We start from the raw sequence: 13,426 nt of genomic DNA on the forward strand, positions 1-13,426 counted from the left end.
AGGAGGGAGTTACAGAGAGAAGCAAATGAAAAGGTAAACAAAATGAGGATGAGAGGAGCTGAGGAGAAAGGCAGAGAAAATCAGGTTAATGAATAAAAACAATAAGTCCATCTTTCATCTCTCCTGGCTCCTAATGATGGCAGACGGTGTATTTAATCTGCTGAGAGACCAGATTTAAGGCCTTCTTTTGGCACAGTCCACCCATGAATTATTAACATTTGCAGAAGCAATAGCACATCCGCTCACAGTGATCAGAGAGGAAAGTGATGATTAACTAAAATGGGATTATTAATCCCTCCACTTCCCTTTCCTCCGTCCCCCTCTCTTCTTCATTCCCCACTGGGCTCTGACTGCTTTTTAGGCAGTGTATTTTAAGCTACAGCCTCGGTATCAGAGTCAATACCTCCATGGTAAAAAAAAAATAATCAATGTCCAATTATAAGTCATAGGTTTTTAATATATGTAAGTTTTTAACATATTTTATTGACCACTGTGTCCTTCATGAGTGGTTACAAATTCTTTATGGACTCAAACACTTAGAAGATAAATACACTGCTTTGCAGGCTGAAAGTTCAGGGTTGGTCCACAGGTGGACTAAGTATAAAAGTTGGCAGAGATGGCTAGAAAAGGGTTTACTTATACTAACTAGACTTCTGTAATAACTTAACCCAGTGGACCTCATGCTGGAGGGCTTGTTCAAACACACATTCTGGGCCCCACCTCCAGAGATTTGGATTCCGTAGCTTTGGGGTGGGGCCTGAGAATTTGCATTTCTAACAAGCTCCCAGGTGATATTGATGCTGCTGATCTGTGCACCACACTTCAGAATCACTGATAAAGAGCTTCTTTCCTGTTGTCAAATGCATTCAGGGCATGAGAGGAATGGAGAAGGAAATTAAAACCAACCTGAAGTAGAAAGTTAATACAAAGACAAAGGTGAGATTTGTAGCTCCTTTCCCCTCCTAACCCCCAAAGAAAATCCTGGAGGCCTCAAGGGCTCTGCAATGTTTGCTGCTCCAAAACAAACCCTATTCCATAACACTCCCCCTTTCCCCAAAATATGAGCTAGTAGGATGAATAGTTAACAAATGGTGAAGAACATATATGAAGTTGAGAGCTAGATTAATTTATAACTTCATTCCTAAAACATGAAAAACAAAATCAAATGTGCCCTTTTCCTTGGTCATTTTCTTCCCCATCATCTTCTCTACTTAGGATTTGGCTTTAATGTATGATCAATCCTCAAAAAACAAATAAGTTGAAACAGCCTCACCCAAAACAGCTATGTACTATATAACAGAAAAGTCTTATACACCCTCAATATCAAGCTGAGTCAGGCACCAAAAAAGTAGAATATTAGCAGAGGCTTTAGGCAAGGGCCAAAAATAAGGAAATGCACTTCAGAGTACCCATCAAAAGAGCAAAGCATGAGCAGGTTAGCCAGATGGATAAACTAAATTCCACCTCTTCGGGGTTTGCAAAAGCAGAAAACACAAGTAACAAGAGCACGTGAGGAAGAGGCCCACCTCTGGCAGCCAGTAGATCCAGCCTCTCCACCAGGCCCAGCCCCAACCCCACACCTAGACTCACTCTACAGAGCAAGACAGCGCTGGTGGCTGCACGCTGCCAGGCTGCAGAAGCCATTCTTGATTGGCTTCTGAAGCCAATTCTTGAAGCCAGCCATGATTTCACAGCTGCCACTTGATTGCAAAAAAGGAGGTACACTCCCATTAGCAATGGCTGCTCTGGATGCCAGCCAGTCTAAAAGGCTGGGAGGGACTGGGGGGGGGGGGTGGGGGAAGAAAGAGGGATGCAAAAGACAGAAGGAAAGCAAGAATGAAAGGAAAAAAGGAGAAAAGACAAAAAGAACAGACGAAAAGAATGAAAGAAGGGAGGATAGTCCAAAGGAAGAAAGGAATCAGGGAGGGTGAAACAGAAAGCAAAAAACTGGCAAAAACAAAAACAAAAAATCTTCCCCCTAACCTGCTCTGAACCCTGACAGTCTAGTCCAGCTAAAGTTTCAAATATGATATTTGTTCTGGTTTGCCACTTTGCATTTGCTTGGCACCAGTGACCTACTCAGCACAAACAATGCTGATAGGCTCTAGTGTGACAAATCTCAAGAAACCCTGGGCCCCTTCACATAAAGGGCATCTGTAAAATATATCAGCAGCAGCAGCACTTTTGTTCAGTATCACTTTTTGTTCCAAAGTATATCCCTGATGGAAAAAGTGAGGTTTGTCCCCATTCAGACTACAGTATTACCCTTCTAAGTAGCATTTTCATACCTACGACTGATTTAGTTAACCAGCAAATCTTTCACATGGAAAGGAATAAATGGAAATGTCATTTCAAAGAAAACAAGTAAGAAAAGGTCTAAGGGGAAAGACAGAACCAAAACATCAAGAAATTTGACCAGTGGCAAAAGAACTAGCTTAGCATCTTTGTGGTGGTGGTGATGAGGAGGAGGAGGAGGAATTTATCCAAGCAGTCCACCCCTTGATGCCTTCCTCAGCAAGGCATGATAATAAGGATACAGGGCAAGGTATTAAGAAGCATCTGGGTTCAAGTTCCACCTTTGATAATAACTAATCTATCTTGATTTTGGTTTCTTCTGCTTCTAAATAAAGATGATGCTAACACCCATTCACCTCACCTCAAACACTGCAGTAAGGAACAAGACGGTGATGGACAAAGCCCACTGCAAAGTATTATATGAATGGAAAGATTACTATGGCGTGTCCCTCAAAGTTCACATAAAATTACTAACCTGTTACTTCTCCCCTAAAACTTCTAAATTAGGACAAAGTCATAGAGCTTCTCAATAACTATTTTTCCCAACAGTTTTTTTAAAATAATTTTTTAAATTTTTATTTATTTATTTTTTACCGCGTTGGGTCTTTGTTGCTGCGCACATGCTTTCTCCAGTTGTGGTGAATGGGGACTACTTTTCATTGCGGTGCGAGGGCTTCTCATTGCGGTAGCTTTTCCTGTTGCAGAGCACGGGCTCTAGGCGCATCGGCTTCAGTAGCTGAGGCGCGTGGGCTCAGTAGTTGTGGCTCGCGGGGTCTAGAGCACAGGCTCAGTAGTTGTGGCACACAGGCTTAGCTGCTCTGCGGCATGTGGGATCTTCCCGGACCAGGGATCAAACCCGTGTTCCCTGCATTGGCAGGCGGATTCTTAATCAGTGTGCCACCAGGGAAGTCCTTTCCCAACGGTTTGAGGGGGAGAGTGAAATGACATAATGGTTGCTCATGAAATCTGCACATCTCAGATCCCTTTTCACACATTAGGAAGTTTTTTCCATTACAGAATAAAGGAAAAGACTGTATATTACTTTATAGGAATTGACCAATTCTGAACTATGAGGGCCATTCTTACAGTCTACCTCTAACACATGCTTCATGGACTAATTCCTCACTGCCCTGTTAAAATAAATCAATTTCCCTTGTCATTTCAAAGATGTTCTACAGCTTCAAGTACCTGGTCCAAACAATTCAACACTCCCCAAATGGTGGCAGTCAAGAAAGTACACTATGGAGCCATTTTCCAAGTTCTGTGAACTAAGGACATCTTGCTTTTGTAATTAGAGGGAAAAGTGAATTTTCCCTCATTCACACCCTTAAAATCCCAAATTTAATGTTTTCTTGTCATCTAACTCCCTCAGCCCTCACTTACCCTCAATTCCAGTCAAGAGGTGTCCAGGTTGTGAAAAGGAGGGTAAAAGTCTTTCATAGGCAGTGACTGCTTCCCTTCCAATCACTCTGAGCCCAGCTCCCTCCATAAGCAGGCCACTGTACCTGGCCCTCAACTAGATTCTAATTTCAACTTCACACTGGGAGAGTGGCACCAGGCACACGCTGAGGACCACTTACGTGGGAGTGCTTGCTTAGCTGGGACCTACTCTTTGCACACCATCACCCCTGCCCAGTTAGTTCCCTGCTGGTCTTCTCTTCAAGATTCTGTTATGTTAGTTTGCATTTATTTCTAAGAGCCAGTTAGACCAAAGAGTACCAATTTGCATGACTTCAGGTATTAATGTTCTGCTGAATGTCAACTCCTCACTTTTGTGCTGTCTCCTAGAAGTGAGTAATTTTGCTGTGCAGAAATTCTTTCCTGTATTCTGGAGCACACACCAAGTTGAGGGCTCTGCCTGTGTCTTTAAAAGCCAAACACAATGATACCCATAGGCAGCCAAATCATATTATAAGATGCAAGATTTCAACATTCCGGCACACTGCCAGAGCTTAATGGCCAGTCAGACACTAATAAGTAAGGAAATGGGTCTGCGTTAAACCTACAAATAAGTCAACAATCAATAGTTCAAGATTACAGTAAAAATTTGATGTGCCCTTTAAATTGCTTCTAGCATCATCCTTCTAACTCCAGCTCAGCTTCAGAAGCAAAACAAAACAAAGATGATCAAGCAAGAAGCTGAACCCAACCTATTTTTACAAGCACAAAGCCTTGGCATTTCAAAACTAAAAGCTGCTCCAGGATTTCACAGAAATCCTTTACAGTGTACCTGTAGGGCAGCAAAACTGAGAAATAATAGGCTGGGCTTTAGACAGTAAATTAAACTGACAGCTCAGCAAGCAGAAAACTACGGCAAAAAAACCAGCACCTGGAGATAAACGGAGGAAGCACATTTGGCCTTCCTGCAAAACTCATCTTCCCCCCAAACCAGCAGTGTTTGTATTAAGGTTTAGAAAGCACATTCCAGCTTCTCCCTCAATCAACATTATTTTACTACTAAGCTTATATAAATAAGAGCGATGCCCACCACATCCATTCTCTGTGGGCTTTATACTCTTTATTTTGCTCTAAATGAGTGATCAATTATACTTCTATTTCCTATTTCTACCATCTTTCTCCTTCAAATATAACCTGAAAATTAGTCTACAATGAAATTTAAAACCTAGGGGAATAAGGGCACAGTACTGAACTCAAACCCACAGAAGGGACTTCAAGTCTGGCATAATAGCCTTTTAGGCCTTAGGCTCCTCCTTGGTGAAATGGAGTTAACAGTAGTAACTGCCTCAGAGGGTTACTGGAAGGACTGAATGAGGAAACCCACAAAGTGCTCAGTACAGTGTCTGGACACAATAAATGTTCAGTAAACCTTAGCTTTGCCTTCCCTATTCTAGCTGGGGTAAAACAGAAAACCGGAATTCAAAATTGTCTTTGGTGCCATGTTTCACTGTACCAACAAGTAAACTAAACAAAAGAAAGGAAGGGAGACAGGAAAGGAAGGGGAGAGAGATGAGGAGGGAAAGTGGAGGGGAGGAGGGGAGGGAAGAAGGTGGGGGGGAAGGAGAAAGGAAGAAAACATAGCTACTGAAACTAGTACTACCCAAAGTACAGCTGAAGAAGCACCCGTCCATAAGTAGTTTGTTCCCAGTCTGCAGCAGGTAAGTACAAAATCTGAGAATCAGCATTTAGAAACTTTTATAGCAATCTGACAGAGTAATTTTATGTCCACTGAACTTAATTTAAAAAACTAAGGCTTACAGGAATGCCCTGGCCCTGGCAGTCGTTAGGATCCATGCTTTCACCGCTGGGGCCCAGGATCAATCCCTGGTTGGGGAACTAAGATCCCACAAGCCTCATGGCATGGCCAAAAACAAACAAACAAACAAAAAACAAAACCTAAGGCTTATATTCTGCATGTCTTTTATTTCATTTTTTTCTAGTAATTCTTTTTTGCTGTATTTTATAAAAGTATCTCTCAGTCTGAGATAAATTGGGAAAAAAGAAATTTGAGAAGCACGGATTATGTAAGCACCTTCTGAATACAACACCCATCACCATATTCCTTCAACAGGAAGACATGTGGGGCAGCGTGGGGCCTCATCACAGAGCCAAGTGCTACTGTGAATGCCTTAAACCTTCAAGGATTCACCAGGCCCTGCTCATTTAGAGACTGCTTCTGCTGAGACAGGCTCATATGCACTGTGGATAACAGAGAACCGAGTAAGAAATGAGAAAGCACTCCCAGATAATATCATACAAGTATACTTTGGTACCTTGAGCAAATCAAGCATATTATAACCTTCCATGGCTGTGTCTACCTGTCCCTAAGATAGTAACAGCTTTTTTTAATTAGACAATATTTTTTTAATAGATAAAGGAGGAATGGAAAAAACTCTGCCCCACATCCTTGTGCTCGTGTCATTTAAAGAAATAAATCAAATCAGGTAGTAATAAAAATCAGCCAGTGAATCCACACTCCCACTTATGTTCTGCTGACCTAATCCTCCCGTTTGTGTTATGAACTAAACGAATAGCCTGGCTCTAGTTGTAAATGTGTTTTATAAGACAAAGGCTCTTTCTGTACAGTTTCTTGGAAGCTGTGTCACGCCCAGCCCTGCTCAGCAGATTCTGCTGCAGTGCTTCAAGTGCTGTGGTTTTCTGAAAAGCACAGGCGGGATTTTGCTGATGGCATCTCGGCCTCACAGCCACTCCATGGTGAGAAGCGGGGACTAGCCCTTCTGCCCTCCAGGATAACTGAAGCAGCGCGTGCACCGCTGCTCATCATTAGTGTTGGAGACCAGGAGCTGCCTTCACCCTGAGCATGGGACTCATTCAACCTCTCCATATCTGATGTGCAAGATGGAAGCCAACCATTTGCGAGACAGGAAAATGCTCAAAAAGGAAGCAATACACACTGGTTCTGGGAGCCCTGCAGCAAAAGAAATTATAGTACTGGTCTTGTCAGTAGAGGATGTTGTTCATCCTACCTCCCAGCTTCTTTTCCTGGTCCCTGCCAAACAACAAACAGAAAAAAGCAAAACCAAGAGTATCTCCTGTCTGAGCCCCTCTCTCAGTTCCTTCACAGAATGTGGATTTTTAGTGGAGACAAGGAGAACCTGGGTCCCAAAGTTTTATGACTACGGAGCCACACTTTGTAACCACCACCAATGGAAGGAGCCGCATCAGGCTGCTGGCCTGGAAAGCCTTGGACTGAACACTCCGCAACAGAAATAAGAGATCACAGGGCGCTGTGGCAAGCAGATCAAAGTGGCGCACAGGGTCAAGGGCTGCCATCTGAGAATGACAGACTGGTCTACAGTAGTGCATTCAATATTTGACAAGGTTTTAACCCCCATTTAAATCAAACAGTTTAGCCCATTTCTGATTCCCGAAACCAAGCAATTTAAAGATACCAGAGTGAAGATAACAATATATGTTCCCCATCTCCGGAGTACTGGGGCATCAATAGATATCGGCAGGTTAAGAGAAGCTGGTAAAGAGGGAGGGGATGACTCAACTCCAGTTCAAAGGCACCAGGGCCTGGCCAATACTTGAAGTGCTCTATTAAATTGTTAGATAAATATTTTAGCCGTGGGCTTCTTCCAAAATACTCTTACAGAACCATTCCCACTTCTTTCTTAAGTTGGTAATTGATATTCCCCTGCTCACTACAGGATATAAGAAACCTCTGAGAAGACAAAAAAGCCTGTCATTTCCTGCCTGCACAGAATGCATTCAGCATCCATTTCCTTGCTTGTTCTGAAAGCCCTGCATTCAGGAGTAAGTGTGAATGGTTAAGTAAAAAAGCTGAAATCTTATATCCTTGGCTCACATAAAAGCAGTTTTTCACATTTTCCACAGACGATGCCTTTAACAACCATTATTATTCCAAAGTTACCATTTCTAATTCCATTCAGAGGACACTTTAATGCAACTGCATACTTTGCCACCATACCATAATGTCTACCTTTCCTCTTATCACAAACAGGCAGAAAAATTAAATCATTTCAGTACTTACCACAGCAATCAGCATTAGACTACCTAATTATAAACACAAAATAGGATGGCATATTAACCTGCCTCTGTGAAGACACTATTTTTCCCTTTTTACATGTTTACTGGTTTTTACCAGTTCTGAGATTTACTCTGGGTCAGGGTTTAATGACAAGGAACAGCAAATATACTCATTAAGTGGGGGTGATGTGGGCACCGCAATGTTTACACAGCAGACGAAGCCTAGCACAGCTACTGCCCTGAACAAGAACACAGGACACAGTGTGATGTGTGTCTTTTCCACATGCACCTCAGCCACTACAACTGAATTCTGGCCTAAAACGTACCTGGTATTTGTTCTAGAAAAGGGTTTCTCTCTAACTAACGGGCTTTGGATCCAGTGGGAATTGGATTCATTTGCTAGTGAACCCAAGAGCATTACCTATAGGTTGTTTCAAGTCCAGGACAGGCAGCTGTTATAAGCTGGGAAAGGGCAAGATTCAAATATCCATTAAAGTCCTCTAAAAATTCATAAGAAAGGTTACCATGAACTTCCCACTGACTCTCTTAGGAGCAAGAGGAATATAACAAAGGAGGTCAATAAATCAAATGCTTAACTAAAAATCTTCACACTGTTAGATTCCATGCAAGTCTCTTACATTTTTATATTATGTGAAAACATTTGAAGAGCAAAGTTTTATTCCTTCAGAGTCCATCAATTCAAAATTTCTAATCATCCAATTTGGGCTAGATCACTATTATTTGCAGAAAAGACTGCTCAAGCATATTAAGAGCAGAAACAATAAGGAAGATAAGTATGTTTTGCCTACTTAAACCATTTCTCAGAATTGCTATACAAATTATCAGTATGCAAATAGATGCAACTCTTATGAAAGAACCTCATCTCTTCCTTAATTTACTAAAGCAGCTTTGGTAAGACCTCTCCTTGGTACACACACTTAGCAGTTTCAGTTTCTAGGAATAGATGAAAATGACAACTACATTTCTTTAAAAATAATTCCAGAATTAAGATATTGTTCACCCATTCAGAATGCACCCTCCCTCAACTAATTTGAGCTAGGGAAAGCTTACTGCACCTTTCCCTCAATATTAATACTTTGCCAGTACTAATCCTGAAGAGCTGCTATTAGCATACTAATCATTCTAAGAAAGTCTGAACTTCTTTTCAACAAACTGCCACAGGATTTCTGGAACCAATTCCCTACCAACAACTTGCCAGTACTACACACACACAGTTAGCACTCAAGACAACTACTTTTCCTCTTAGCTGTAATACACAGCTGCATTTAATCAGCAGTACCTTAATTCTGAAGGTATAAAATTAAAAGATAAACCATGAAAATAACAATTTAGGTGATATGGGATTATACCACTGGTGATTCATTTTTGTGCTTACCAAAGCCATTTAGTTTCTTCTGATTATTTAAAAGATAAGCTAAGAGTGGTTTGAGTATACTCTACATATCCAAGGAAAGAAAAAGGAAGGAAATAATGAAAATTTTATTACAGATATAGTGTGGTAAGTAGAACGAGTTTTTAACAAGTCAATTATTATTGCACCATTCTCTTATATTTTATCCTCTTTTTAAGACTTCTTTTTCTCTTTATTCATACAGGACAGATTTCCATCTGGAAATTGAGCATATTATGAAGATGTTTAGTTCCATATAGAGTTTTTTTGTGTGTAGAAGGGGCTACATTTTCATTTATCATGATTTAAATTGGTTGCTAAGTCAATTCCAACAACATAATCTAAAGTTGTTTACTTTGTGGGGGAACATTCAGAAAGTTTTGTTTTTTCCTAAGCAGTAAAGCCAACATGCTATATTTGGAGGCCATGGCAAGAGAGATCTGAGACTATGAAAGAGGTGGCATCTAGGAAAGCCTTTAAGAGGGTCAGACTGAAATTATGGCTCAGACATTTTCAGAGGTGCTACTCCACGCTAAAGGAAGGGGGTGAGCAAAGGCCTAAAGTATAAAAGGAAAATCAAAGAGTTTGGTAACCTGGTTAGCTGAAGTAGAAATCTCTTTCTCACACGCCCCCCCCCCCCCCCCAATTTAATCCTACCTATACTTACCCTGTAAACTAGAGTACTTAAAAATACTTTAAAAAAAAATCAGACTGTTTCTAGTTGGAAAATGTCTCTTGAGAAATCTCTTAAACATATTATAGAACATTAACCTGTTTGGAGAAAATGACTATGACTAAACTCTGGAATCCGACAAGGGTAGTCAGCCTCACTTTCCAAGGCCTGAAAGAGAGTGCTGAGGATGAGATCAGATACTTGGTTGAGGTTTGCAGGCCCTGGAACAACTAGAAATAGATGTCTTATCCTGAAACTCCTCCATGAAACAGAGTTAGATTTGAAGATGTTTCATTTATTACAGTTAATTGACAGTTTTAAATTTTCTGGCACTGTAAGTATAGTGGGTTGAAGTGGGTACTGCCAAAAATATATGTCTAAGTCCTAACTCCTGGTACCAGTGAATGTGATCTTATTTGGAAATGGGGTCTCTGCAAATGTAATTAAGGTAAGCATCTCAAGATGAGACCACCTTGGAGTTAGAGTGGGCCCTAAATCCAATGGCTGGTGTCCTTATAAGAGAAGGGAGAAGTGGATTTGACACACCTGACAACAAAACCTATGAAGATGGAGGCAGACTGGACTGATGCTGCCACAGATCAAGGAATGTCAGGAGCCACCAGAAGCTAAAAGAGGACAAAGTCTCCTCTCGTGCCTTCGGAGGGCACTGCCAACACCCTGATTTCAAAGTTCTGAGCTCCAGACTGTGAGAGAATGCATTTCTAATGCTTTAGGCCACTAAGTTTGTGGCAATTTGCTGTGGCAGCCATAGGAATCTAATACAGTAAGTTCAGCAATAATATTATTATATTTTGGTTTAATGCCATTTGGAAATATTACAGCCTAATGCCGAGAAACTGCAGCTCCCATTTTTTATGGCCAACCCAGGCTATTTCTGCAGAGCCTTCTTGAAAAATACATGTAATCTAGTGAAAAAGCCCAGGATATAACTAAGCTGTGTAACTGTGCACTTTATTACTATATAATACACATCATCCATGGTACATTAGGTCTGTTCAGACCACAGTAAAAATGTGCAGTCTGCCCTCTATATTTTTTTCCAAAGACAGAAGTGAGCAAGTGGATCTCTGTGAGAGGAACCATACTTGCAAGCACCACAAAGTCACTCAGAATAGAGCAATACAGTTGTTTTAGTACCATGTCCTCTTAACAGTTATGGCTCTTCAGTTCCATTACAAAAATGTGCAGGCCTTCTTTATGACCATTTCCAAAAATTAAATCAATAAACATTAAAAAAAATTCCACTAGCATCAGCCATACATATATTTAAGTGGGTTTATTTAAATATGTTACCTTTGCTGGCCACAGCAGTCTTTCAAAAATGCATTATCAATGCATGCCAACATCACTGTTTATGACAAACAACAAAAAACCTGTATTAATTTCAAGCTCCATTAGAAAAAGAAGCAAATACAATCAATGTTTACCAAACAGAAAAGGACAACCTATTCATGGGAAAATGCCTTTCCAAGCTTATAGGTAATGCAAACAATGGATGGTACAAAGTCTTGGACAGCACCTGTCAAAGGATCCTTCAGCATTTCCTTTTATGAATTTATAAGCTGACATAAATTCACTCTGACTGATACTCAGTGGGATTAGGGTACGTTCTCATCTCAAAAACTGCACTGATTGGAAAACAAAAGCTCATACACAAAAATCTATCAGATTTATGGTATGTGAATTATATTTCAGTAAAGCTGGTAAAAATAAATGAGAAAAAAAAGTCCATCAAAAAGTATATCTGGGGCTTCCCTGGTGGTGCAGTGGTTCAGAGTCCACCTGCCAATGCAGGGGACGCGGGTTTGTGCCCCAGTCCGGGAAGATACCACATGCCGCAGAGCGGCTGGGCCCGTTGAGTCATGGCTGCTGAGCCTGCACATCCGGAGCTTGTGCTCCGCAGTGGGAGAGGCCACAACAGTGAGAGGCCCGCGTACTGGAAGAAAAAAAAAAAAAGTATATCTGGCCTTTTTAAAAGCAAAAAATTGAAAATATCCCAAATAACTCTTCCTGGACAACTAACACATTAAGAGAAGAATTAAAAAGAGGACCACTCCATGCTAAGGGCGAAAGCTGGCTTGGCTCCTATATTTGACTACTACACAGGAAGTCAGGGAAGGACATGATACTACTATGTGTACAGGAAGTTTAGGCATAGATCAGCTGAGCCACACAATACAATCACTAGAGCTATCTCAGATTAGGCCAAAGACTCAGCCCTTTAGAAGTTAAATTTTCTCCTTCAAGCCTTTGCTGGCAAGAAGATGAAGTCAATAGAGGATTTTATTTTGAAACTAGTTAGTCTTAAATCTTTACTTCAGGTCTAGATGATCCATTCCCAATTAATCAAAACTTACCTTGGAGTGACCATTTCACATTTTTTAAGCTATTCCAGAAAAGCTCAACTGAGAGGTAAAATTTTGAAATGGAGGCATCCTTCCTCTCAAAGTTCAAAGACTTCCCAGTGGTGCAGGACCAAAACTCTTAGCCGTGCTCATTCCAAATTAAGAAACTCTCTTTGATGTGACCAAGCATGCATTGCTAGGAAGCCACCTAATGGGGCTATTGAAGGACAGTGTTCATGCATAAAGTAGAAGGTTAGAATAAATGATCATTATGACTCAATACATTTATAAACCTGTCATTAATATCTCAAAGCAAAAAATGTTGTACCACATCAGCTGGAATTCATGAAGTGCATCACTAAATGTTGCTGGGTATTCCAAATATGTATTACCAATATGCCAAAGAAAATCTAAAAAGCAGTTTTTAAAATAAACAACTTAGGAAGACATATGGGAACATATGTTTATGTATGACTGATTCACTTTGTTATAAAGCAGAAACTAACACACCATTGTAAAGCAATTATACCCCAATAAAGATGTTAAAAAAAAACAAACAAAACAAACAAACAAACAAAAAAATAAACAACTTATTTGGCATTTTAAACATTAAAAAAACACAAACAAACAAATAACCTTTCAGCAAATGTCATTTCTTTCCACACTATTAGGAATACTTCTGCACGTATATGGTGATTATTCAAATTATCTGAGCTGTATCTCATTCACTCACCTGTTATGGGAGTAAGTATTTGTTTCTAGGGCATCAAGCAGTTGAAATAGAAGGTGGGGAGAGCAACAGCTAAAACTTCAAAAAAAAAAAAAAAAAAAGAGGCAAGTATACATGCCATTTTAAGATTACATGGAAAGGGCTTCCCTGGTGGCACAGTGGTTGAGAATCATCCGCTTGCCAATGCAGAGGACACGGGTTCCAGCCCTGGTCTGGGAAGATCCCACGTGCCGTGGAGCAACTAAGCCCATGCACCACAACTACTGAGCCTGCGCTCTAGAGCCCATGAGCCACAACTACTGAGCCTGCGTGCTGCAACTACTGAAGCCAGCGTGCCTAGAGTCCGTGCTCCGCAACAAGAGAACCCACCACAATGAGAAGCCCGCGCACCGCAATGACGAGTAGCTCCTGCTTGCAGCAACTAGAGAAAACCCACGCACAGTAACGAAGACCCAATGCAGCTAAAAATAAATTAATTA

The 13,426-nt window shown here is 40.8% G+C and overlaps 1 protein-coding gene across 8 annotated transcripts in view; it reads right to left on the reverse strand.

Moving 5' to 3' along the window:
• The window catches only part of NUP93 (nucleoporin 93), a 102,952-nt gene that overhangs the window by 61,776 nt on the left and 27,750 nt on the right, over positions 1–13,426 (reverse strand). The window contains exons 2-3 of one of the 8 annotated variants that reach the window (XM_019935790.3): positions 12,230–12,434; positions 11,166–11,220 (exon numbers count right to left, since the gene is read on the reverse strand). The exons of 5 other annotated variants lie outside the window; for them this stretch is intronic. The gene's annotated coding sequence lies outside the window, so the exon portion shown is untranslated. Of the gene's footprint in view, positions 1–2,889; positions 2,914–11,165; positions 11,221–12,229; positions 12,435–13,426 lie in introns of those variants that run through there. 2 more of the 8 variants (XM_019935791.3, XM_073795562.1) reach the window with 2 other exon arrangements.

Source organism: Tursiops truncatus, chromosome 19, assembly GCF_011762595.2.
Source record: "Tursiops truncatus isolate mTurTru1 chromosome 19, mTurTru1.mat.Y, whole genome shotgun sequence".
NCBI classification, from domain to species: domain Eukaryota; kingdom Metazoa; phylum Chordata; class Mammalia; order Artiodactyla; family Delphinidae; genus Tursiops; species Tursiops truncatus.